Below are 10,301 nucleotides of genomic sequence, written 5' to 3'. Positions count from 1 at the left end.
TGTGGTGATAAGCCCAGCACCGTTCCCGTATCACCACAGACTGTGGGATAAACTCAGCACCGTTCCCGTATCCCCACAGACTCCGGGATAAACCCAGCACCGTTCCCGTATCCCCACAGACTCCGGGATAAACCCAGCACCGTTCCCGTATCCCCACAGACTGTGGGATAAACCCAGCACCGTTCCCGTATCCCCACAGACTCCGGGATAAACCCAGCACCGTTCCCGTATCACCACAGACTGTGGGATAAACCCAGCACCGTTCCCGTATCACCACAGACTGTGGGATAAACCCAGCACCGTTCCCGTATCCCCACAGACTGCGGGATAAATCCAGCACCGTTCCCGTAACACCACAGACTGTGGGATAAACCCAGCACCGTTCCCGTATCCCCACAGACTGTGGGATAAACCCAGCACCGTTCCCGTATCCCCACAGGCTGCGGGATAAACCCACCTTCAATTCTGGTTCTGAACTGTGGGAATCGGTTTAGAAACTCCAGTTGTTTTTTCCAGTCATAATCCTTCCTCCAATAAGACACCACCTTCTTGAGGTAGCTGGAGTTAAAGCCATAGTGAAAGCGGCTGTGCTCCAGCGCCGAGCAGAAGCGAGCGTTGTCAAGGCGATAGTGCAAGTCCTGAAAGATTCAACATCGAACAGTGAGGCATCAGATCTGCCAGAGACCCTCACAGAGATCAGTACCAACAATCAGAACAACCCGCAGCTGCGAATGGAGCGGGGGGAGGGGGGAGTGGGGGTGGCGGGGGAGAGTGGGGGGGGGGGGGGGGGGGTGGGTGGGGTGGGGGGGGGGGGGGGGGGGGGGGTGGGTGGGGTGGGGGAGGGTGGGGGAGAGGGGGGCGGGGAGTGGGGGGGCGGGGGGGTTGGGGAGGGGGGGACGGGGGGAGAGGTGTTGGGGGGGGAGAGGTGTTGGGGGGGGAGGTGTTGGGGGGGGAGGTGTTGGGGGGGCTTGGTGGGGGTGTGGTGTGGGGTGGGGTGGGTTCAGGGAGAGAGGGCCCTGTCCCTCTGTGTGTGAGCAGTTTTATTGCGGGCGCTGTGACCAGGCAGTGAGTGCTGTGTCAGTGTTTCAGCTCTCCGGCCAGTTCTGTTCCTGCCCCTGCTCCTGCCCCTGCTCCTGCCCCTGCTCCTGCCCCTGCCCCTGCCCCTGCTCCTGCTCCTGCCCCTGCTCCTGCTCCTGCCCCTGCTCCTGCTCCTGCCCCTGTTCCTGCTCCTGCCCCTGCCCCTGCCCCTGCCCCTGCTCCTGCTCCTGCCCCTGCTCCTGCCCCTGCTCCTGCTCCTGCCCCTGTTCCTGCCCCTGCTCCTGCCCCTGCCCCGGCCCCTGCTCCTGCTCCTGCTCCTGCCCCTGTTCCTGCCCCTGCTCCTGCCCCTGCTCCTGCTCCTGTTCCTGCCCCTGCTCCTGCCCCTGCCCCTGCCCCTGCCCCTGCCCCTGCTCCTGCTCCTGCCCCTGCTCCTGCCCCTGTTCCTGCCCCTGCCCCTGCTCCTGCTCCTGCCCCTGCTCCTGCCCCTGCTCCTGCTCCTGCCCCTGTTCCTGCCCCTGCTCCTGCCCCTGCCCCTGCCCCTGCTCCTGCCCCTGCCCCTGCTCCTGCCCCTGCCCCTGCTCCTGCCCCTGCCCCGGCCCCTGTTCCTGCCCCTGCCCCTGCCCCTGTTCCTGCCCCTGTTCCTGCCCCTGTTCCTGCCCCTGCCCCTGTTCCTGCCCCTGCCCCTGTTCCTGCCCCTGCCCCTGCCCCTGTTCCTGCCCCTGCCCCTGTTCCTGCCCCTGCCCCTGTTCCTGCCCCTGCCCCTGCCCCTGTTCCTGCCCCTGCCCCTGCCCCTGTTCCTGCCCCTGTTCCTGCCCCTGCCCCTGTTCCTGCTCCTGTTCCTGCCCCTGCCCCTGCTCCTGTTCCTGCCCCTGTTCCTGCCCCTGCCCCTGTTCCTGCCCCTGCCCCTGTTCCTGCCCCTGCCCCTGTTCCTGCTCCTGCCCCTGTTCCTGCTCCTGTTCCTGCCCCTGCCCCTGCTCCTGTTCCTGCCCCTGTTCCTGCCCCTGCCCCTGTTCCTGCCCCTGCCCCTGTTCCTGCCCCTGCCCCTGCTCCTGCTCCTGCCCCTGTTCCTGCTCCTGCTCCTGCTCCTGCCCCTGTTCCTGCCCCTGCTCCTGTTCCTGTTCCTGCCCCTGCCCCTGTTCCTGTTCCTGCTCCTGTTCCTGCTCCTGTTCCTGCCCCTGCCCCTGTTCCTGTTCCTGCTCCTGCTCCTGCCCCTGTTCCTGTTCCTGCTCCTGCTCCTGCTCCTGCCCCTGTTCCTGCTCCTGCTCCTGCTCCTGCTCCTGCCCCTGCCCCTGTTCCTGCCCCTGTTCCTGCCCCTGCTCCTGCCCCTGCTCCTGCTCCTGCCCCTGTTCCTGCCCCTGCCCCTGCTCCTGCCCCTGCCCCTGCCCCTGCCCCTGCTCCTGCCCCTGCCCCGGCCCCTGTTCCTGCCCCTGCCCCTGCCCCTGCTCCTGCCCCTGCCCCTGCCCCTGCTCCTGCTCCTGCCCCTGTTCCTGCCCCTGCTCCTGTTCCTGCTCCTGCCCCTGTTCCTGCCCCTGCCCCTGTTCCTGCCCCTGCCCCTGCCCCTGCCCCTGCCCCTGCTCCTGCCCCTGTTCCTGCCCCTGCCCCTGCTCCTGCCCCTGCTCCTGCCCCTGCTCCTGCCCCTGTTCCTGCCCCTGCTCCTGCTCCTGCCCCTGTTCCTGCCCCTGCCCCTGCCCCTGCCCCTGCCCCTGCTCCTGCCCCTGTTCCTGCCCCTGCCCCTGCTCCTGCCCCTGCTCCTGCCCCTGTTCCTGCCCCTGTTCCTGCCCCTGCCCCTGCCCCTGCCCCTGCCCCTGCTCCTGCCCCTGCTCCTGCTCCTGCCCCTGCCCCGGCCCCTGTTCCTGCCCCTGCCCCTGCCCCTGCCCCTGCCCCTGTCCCTGTTCCTGCCCCTGCCCCTGCCCCTGCTCCTGTTCCTGCCCCTGCCCCTGTTCCTGCCCCTGCCCCTGCCCCTGCCCCTGCCCCTGTTCCTGCCCCTGCCCCTGCCCCTGCCCCTGCTCCTGTTCCTGCCCCTGCCCCTGTTCCTGCCCCTGCCCCTGCCCCTGCCCCTGTTCCTGCCCCTGCCCCTGCCCCTGCCCCTGTTCCTGCCCCTGTTCCTGTTCCTGCCCCTGCTCCTGCCCCTGCCCCTGCCCCTGCACCTGCCCCTGCCCCTGCCCCTGTTCCTGCTCCTGTTCCTGCTCCTGTTCCTGCCCCTGCCCCTGCTCCTGTTCCTGCTCCTGTTCCTGCCCCTGCCCCTGTTCCTGCCCCTGCCCCTGTTCCTGTTCCTGCCCCTGCCCCTGCCCCTGCCCCTGCCCCTGCTCCTGCTCCTGCCCCTGCTCCTGTTCCTGCTCCTGTTCCTGCCCCTGCCCCTGCCCCTGCCCCTGCCCCTGCTCCTGCTCCTGCCCCTGCCCCTGCCCCTGCTCCTGCCCCTGCCCCTGCTCCTGCCCCTGCTCCTGCCCTGCCCCTGCCCTGCCCCTGCCCCTGCCCCTGCCCCTGCTCCTGTTCCTGCCCCTGCCCCTGCCCCTGCCCCTGCCCCTGTTCCTGCCCCTGCTCCTGCTCCTGCCCCTGTTCCTGCCCCTGCTCCTGCTCCTGCCCCTGCCCCTGCCCCTGCCCCTGCTCCTGCCCCTGCCCCTGCCCCTGCCCCTGCTCCTGCCCCTGCCCCTGCTCCTGCCCCTGCTCCTGTTCCTGCCCCTGCTCCTGCCCCTGCCCCTGCCCCTGTTCCTGCCCCTGCCCCTGCCCCTGCCCCTGTTCCTGCCCCTGCCCCTGCCTCTGCTCCTGTTCCTGCCCCTGCCCCTGCCCCTGCCCCTGCCCCTGCTCCTGCCCCTGCCCCTGCCCCTGTTCCTGCCCCTGCCCCTGCCCCTGCCCCTGTTCCTGCCCCTGCCCCTGCCTCTGCTCCTGTTCCTGCCCCTGCCCCTGCCCCTGTTCCTGCCCCTGCCCCTGCCCCTGTTCCTGCCCCTGCCCCTGCTCCTGCCCCTGTTCCTGCCCCTGTTCCTGTTCCTGCTCCTGTTCCTGCCCCTGTTCCTGCCCCTGTTCCTGCCCCTGCCCCTGTTCCTGCCCCTGCCCCTGCCCCTGTTCCTGCCCCTGCCCCTGCTCCTGCCCCTGTTCCTGCCCCTGTTCCTGTTCCTGCTCCTGTTCCTGCCCCTGTTCCTGCTCCTGTTCCTGCTCCTGTTCCTGCCCCTGCCCCTGCCCCTGCTCCTGCTCCTGCCCCTGCTCCTGTCCCTGCCCCTGCTCCTGCCCCTGTTCCTGCCCCTGCCCCTGCCCCTGTTCCTGCCCCTGCCCCTGCCCCTGCTCCTGTCCCTGCCCCTGCCCCTGTTCCTGCCCCTGCCCCTGCCCCTGCCCCTGCCCCTGTTCCTGCCCCTGCCCCTGCCCCTGCCCCTGCTCCTGCCCCTGTTCCTGCCCCTGTTCCTGTTCCTGCCCCTGCCCCTGCTCCTGCCCCTGCCCCTGCCCCTGTTCCTGCCCCTGTTCCTGCTCCTGTTCCTGCTCCTGTCCCTGCCCCTGCCCCTGTTCCTGCCCCTGCCCCTGCTCCTGCACCTGCCCCTGTTCCTGCCCCTGCCCCTGCTCCTGCTCCTGCTCCTGCCCCTGTTCCTGCTCCTGTTCCTGTTCCTGTTCCTGCTCCTGCCCCTGCCCCTGCTCCTGCCCCTGCCCCTGCCCCTGCCCCTGCCCCTGCCCCTGCTCCTTCCTGCCCCTGCTCCTGCTCCTGCCCCTGCTCCTGCCCCTGCCCCTGCTCCTGCTCCTGCTCCTGCCCCTGCCCCTGCTCCTGCCCGTGCTCCTGCTCCTGCCCCTGCCCCTGCCCCTGCCCCTGCTCCTGCCCCTGCCCCTGCTCCTGCTCCTGCCCCTGCCCCTGCCCCTGCCCCTGCCCCTGCCCCTGCTCCTGCTCCTGTTCCTGTTCCTGCTCCTGTTCCTGCTCCTGCTCCTGCTCCTGCTCCTGCCCCTGCCCCTGCTCCTGCTCCTGCCCCTGCTCCTGCTCCTGCCCCTGCCCCTGCCCCTGCTCCTGCCCCTGCCCCTGCCCCTGCCCCTGCTCCTGTTCCTGTTCCTGCTCCTGTTCCTGCTCCTGCTCCTGTTCCTGCTCCTGCCCCTGCCCCTGCCCCTGCTCCTGTTCCTGCCCCTGCTCCTGCTCCTGTTCCTGTTCCTGCTCCTGTTCCTGCTCCTGCTCCTGTTCCTGTTCCTGCCCCTGCCCCTGCCCCTGTTCCTGCCCCTGCCCCTGCCCCTGCCCCTGCCCCTGCCCCTGCCCCTGCTCCTGCCCCTGCCCCTGCTCCTGCCCCTGCCCCTGCCCCTGCTCCTGCCCCTGCCCCTGCCCCTGCCCCTGCTCCTGCCCCTGCCCCTGCCCCTGCTCCTGCTCCTGCTCCTGCTCCTGCTCCTGCTCCTGCCCCTGCTCCTGCCCCTGCCCCTGCTCCTGCCCCTGCCCCTGCCCCTGTTCCTGCCCCTGTTCCTGCTCCTGCCCCTGCTCCTGCCCCTGCCCCTGCCCCTGCCCCTGCTCCTGCTCCTGCTCCTGCCCCTGTTCCTGCTCCTGCCCCTGCTCCTGCCCCTGCCCCTGTTCCTGCCCCTGCTCCTGCCCCTGCTCCTGCCCCTGCCCCTGCTCCTGCTCCTGCCCCTGTTCCTGCTCCTGCCCCTGCTCCTGCCCCTGCCCCTGCTCCTGCCCCTGCCCCTGCTCCTGCCCCTGCTCCTGCTCCTGCTCCTGTTCCTGTTCCTGCTCCTGTTCCTCTCACAGCTCCAGCAGGTAATAAGGAAAGTAAATGGAATTTTGGCATTTATAGCTAAAGGAATAGAATATAAAGGTGTTGCAACTATACAAGGCATTGATGAGGCTGCACCTGGACTATTGAGCACAGTTTTGGTCCCCGTATTTGAGGAAAGATGCAGTGGCATTGGAGGCAGTTCAGAGGAGGTTCACTAGATTGATTCCGGAGATGAGGGGTTTGTCGTATGATAAGAGATTGAACAGTTTAGGCCGATACTCTCTGGAATTTAGAAGAATGAGGGGAGATCAAATTGAGATGTTCAAATGATAAAAAGCATGGATAAAGTAGACATGGAGCGGGTGCTTCCACTGGTGAGGCATTCTAGGGCAAGAGGTCATAGTCTTAGGATGAGGTAGCAAATTTAAAACCGAGTTGTCTGTTCCTTAACTGAACTGATTCCTGGTTCTGTTGCTGGTTCTGTTGCTGGTCTGCAATTACCTGGATCATTTCCTCGGGAGTTTCAATAACAAACGGGTGGATTTTTTCCTCCTCTGTGTCCTGTCTCTGGCTGGTTCCCCACCAGCCATCGCCTTCTGGAATAGTCTTTGGTTTCTCACGGAAAAGCAGGTAGTAAAGGAGAGTTCCGACTGCTACAGTGAAAACCAGGAGAAACATGATGGGATGATGGAATCTGAAAGACAGGAGAACCAAATGTTCATGAGGGAAACACAATTTACACAACTCAGAATTTCTCATAGACAGGTCTCCATCCTCAAAACACAGTCAGCAGCTCATCAAACTGGTGACAGACACCTCGGCAATCCCAGGGACAGAGGGACTGACACGGAGACCTCGGCAATCCCAGGGACAGACACAGACACCTCGGCAATCCCAGGGACAGAGGGACTGACACAGACACCTCGGCAATCCCAGGGACAGAGGGACTGACACAGACACCTCGGCAATCCCAGGGACAGAGGGACTGACACAGACACCTCGGCAATGCCAGGGACAGAGGGACTGACACAGACACCTCGGCAATCCCAGGGACAGAGGGATTGACACAGACACCTCGGCAATCCCAGGGACAGAGGGACTGACACAGACACCTCGGCAATCCCAGGGACAGACACAGACACCTCGGCAATCCCAGGGACAGAGGGATTGACACAGACACCTCGGCAATCCCAGGGACAGAGGGACTGACACAGAGACCTCGGCAATGCCAGGGACAGAGGGACTGACACGGAGACCTCGGCAATCCCAGGGACAGAGGGACTGACACGGAGACCTCGGCTATCCCAGGGACAGAGGGACTAAAATATTCACGGTGAACTTGGATTTCCAGACAAACTAGAAAAACCAAAAGTTGCAACAAGTGTGGAGAACAGGCTGTTGGAATACGTTCAAGATAGTTTCTGTATTTGTATGTCAAGGAACTATCTGGGGCAGAGGCTATGTTAGATCTAGTATCATGCAGTGAGACAGAGTTCATTAATAATTTTGGAGTAAAGAAATCACTGGGAAGAGTGATCATAACATGGCAGAATTATGCATTGAATTTGAAAATGATGATGATGGTCTCGTGATATTATCGCTAGACTATTAATCCAGAAACTCAGCTAATGTTCTGGGGACCCAGGTAGGAATCCCACCACAGCAGATGGTGGAATTTGAGTTCAATAAAAAATATCTGGAATTAAAAGTCTACTGCTGACCATGAAACCATTGCCGATTGTTGACAAAACCCATCTGTACAGGACTGGAGAGTGGCGAATGTTGTTCCTCTGTTTAAGAAAGGGAATAGAAATGACCCTGGTAATTATAGACCGGTTAGTCTTACTTCGGTGGTTGGTAAATTGATGGAAGAGGTCCTTGGGGATGGGATTTATGACCATTTAGAAAGATGCGGATTAATCCGGGATAGTCAGCACGGATTCGTGAAGGGCAAGTCGTGCCTCACAAATTTGATAGAATTTTTTGAGGAGGTAACTAAGTGTGTTGATGAAGGTAGGGCAGTTGATGTCATATACATGGATTTTAGTAAGGCATTTGATAAGGTCCCCCATGGTCGGCTTATGATGAAAGTAAGGAGGTGTGGGATAGAGGGAAAGTTGGCCGATTGGATAGGTAACTGGCTGTCTGATCGAAGACAGAGGGTGGTGGTGGATGGAAAATTTTTGGATTGGAGGCAGGTTGCTAGCGGAGTGCCGCAGGGATCAGTGCTTGGTCCTCTGCTCTTTGTGATTTTTATTAATGACTTAGAGGAGGGGGCTGAAGGGTGGATCAGTAAATTTGCTGATGACACCAAGATTGGTGGAGTAGTGGATGAGGTGGAGGGCTGTTGTAGGCTGCAAAGAGACATAGATAGGATGCAAAGCTGGGCTGAAAAATGGCAAATGGAGTTTAACCCTGATAAATGTGAGGTGATTCATTTTGGTAGGACTAATTTAAATGTGGATTACAGGGTCAAAGGTAGGGTTCTGAAGACTGTGGAGGAACAGAGAGATCTTGGGGTCCATATCCACAGATCTCTAAAGGTTGCCACTCAAGTGGATAGAGCTGTGAAGAAGGCCTATAGTGTGTTAGCTTTTATTAACAGGGGGTCGGAGTTTAAGAGCCATGGGGTTATGCTGCAACTGTACAGGACCTTGGTGAGACCACATTTGGAATATTGTATGCAGTTCTGGTCACCTCACTATAAGAAGGATGTGGAAGCGCTGGAAAGAGTGCAGAGGAGATTTACCAGGATGCTGCCTGGTTTGGAGGGTAGGTCTTAAGAGGAAAGGTTGAGGGAGCTAGGGCTGTTCTCTCTGGAGCGGAAGAGGCTGAGGGGAGACTTAATAGAGGTTTATAAAATGATGAAGGGGATAGATAGAGTGAACGTTCAAAGACTATTTCCTCGGGTGGATGGAGCTATTACAAGGGGGCATAACTATAGGGTTCGTGGTGGGAGATACAGGAAGGATATCAGAGGTAGGTTCTTTACGCAGAGAGTGGTTGGGGTGTGGAATGGACTGCCTGCAGTGATAGTGGAGTCAGACACTTTAGGAACATTTAAGCGGTTATTGGATAGGCACATGGAGCACACCAGGATGATAGGGAGTGGGATAGCTTGATCTTGGTTTCAGATACAGCTCGGCACAACATCGTGGGCCGAAGGGCCTGTTCTGTGCTGTACTGTTCTATGTTCTATGTTCTATCTGGTTCACTAATGTCCTTTAGGGAAGGAAATCTGCCGTCCTTACCCGGTCTGGCCTACACGTGACTCCAGAGCCACAGCAAAGTCTTTGACTCTCAACTGCCCTCTGAACAGGGGCAACGAGGGATGGGCAATAAATGTTGGCCCAGCCAGCGACACCCAGATCCCATGAATGAATAAAAATAAAGTCCATAAAACGAGTCTTGAATTGAATCAAAACAAGTTACAACAAGTATGAGAAGCAAGTTGACTCATGTGGATTGGCAAACTGGATTAAAATATATGACAGCAGATAAACAATGGCAAATATTGAAGAAATAATTCATAATTCACAAATATATATTCCTTTAGGGAATTAAACAGCTGGCCACAATCTTTAACCTGTAGTCTTGTTTCACCACTGGGACTAAAGGTGTTGCCCATTCAGAGAATTATACAGCTGGAATTATCCCGAGGTCTCCCGACTGCTTCAACTCCGCCTCCTCGTTCCGATGTCAGACAAAAGGAATAGATCGACCTCATCACAGAAAGCCAGGAAATGATACGGCTAACCTGGATCTGCAAACTGAGGGATAAGGAATTGGTTGCAGTTGAGAATTTATCCATGAATGTACCATCTGAGAATGTAGTGTCCATCTGATGAAGGGGCAGCGCTCCGAAAGCGAATGGCATTTGCTACCAAATAAACCTGTTGGACTTTAACCTGGTGTTGTTAAAACTCTTACTGTGTTTACCCCAGTCCAACACCGGCATCTCCACATCACGAGAATTTATCGCCAGACGGGAAGGAGATGTTACTTTTCTTTCAACCGTCAGTGGCTGGGGAGTTTGTTTCTTTTGTCTTCAAGCTAGGAGACTATAACATACTTTGTTAGCTGAATGAATTAACCAGTTAGACAAGGGTAGCGGTGTGCATGAACTGCCCGTCTGCAGGCTGAGAAACATTGGCAAAAACTGGAGACATATTCTCCTAAATTCAGGTGAACTGAGTTTCAATTCCACCAACTGTCACGGTGGGATCTGAACCCAGAGCATTAACCAGGCCCTCTGGATTACGAGTCCAGCGACATTATCATGACAACACCATCTTCCCCAAAAGGAATACAGGAAATGAGCATACACAGCAAGCACTCAGGAAGACAAATGGTATGTTGGCCTTTATGGCAAAAGGAGTTTTGATTTTGATTTGATTTATTATTGTCACATGTATTAACATTCAGTGAAAAGTATTGTTTCTTGCCAGACAGACAAAGCATACTGTTCATAGAGAAGGAAATGAGAGAGTGCAGAATGTATTGTTACAGTCAGAGCTAGGGTGCAGGGAAAGATCAGCTTAATGCGAGGTAGGTCCGTTCAAACGTCTGACCGCGGGAGGGAAGAAACTGTTATTGAGT

General features: G+C 59.4%; 1 long non-coding RNA gene across 1 annotated transcript; it reads right to left on the bottom strand.

The window, feature by feature from the left end:
- Positions 1 to 451: 451 nt before the first annotated feature.
- LOC144491306 (uncharacterized) lies at positions 452 to 9,584 on the bottom strand. Its single transcript, XR_013497423.1, has 3 exons — positions 9,289 to 9,584; positions 6,204 to 6,396; positions 452 to 638 (listed from the first exon to the last, which is right to left on the bottom strand). It is a non-coding gene; the product is annotated as an uncharacterized LOC144491306 (long non-coding RNA).
- Positions 9,585 to 10,301: the final 717 nt, after the last annotated feature.

This window comes from Mustelus asterias, unplaced genomic scaffold, assembly GCF_964213995.1.
Source record: "Mustelus asterias unplaced genomic scaffold, sMusAst1.hap1.1 HAP1_SCAFFOLD_4968, whole genome shotgun sequence".
NCBI classification, from domain to species: Eukaryota; Metazoa; Chordata; class Chondrichthyes; order Carcharhiniformes; family Triakidae; genus Mustelus; species Mustelus asterias.
This window is presented reverse-complemented; position numbering and strand designations above follow the sequence as displayed.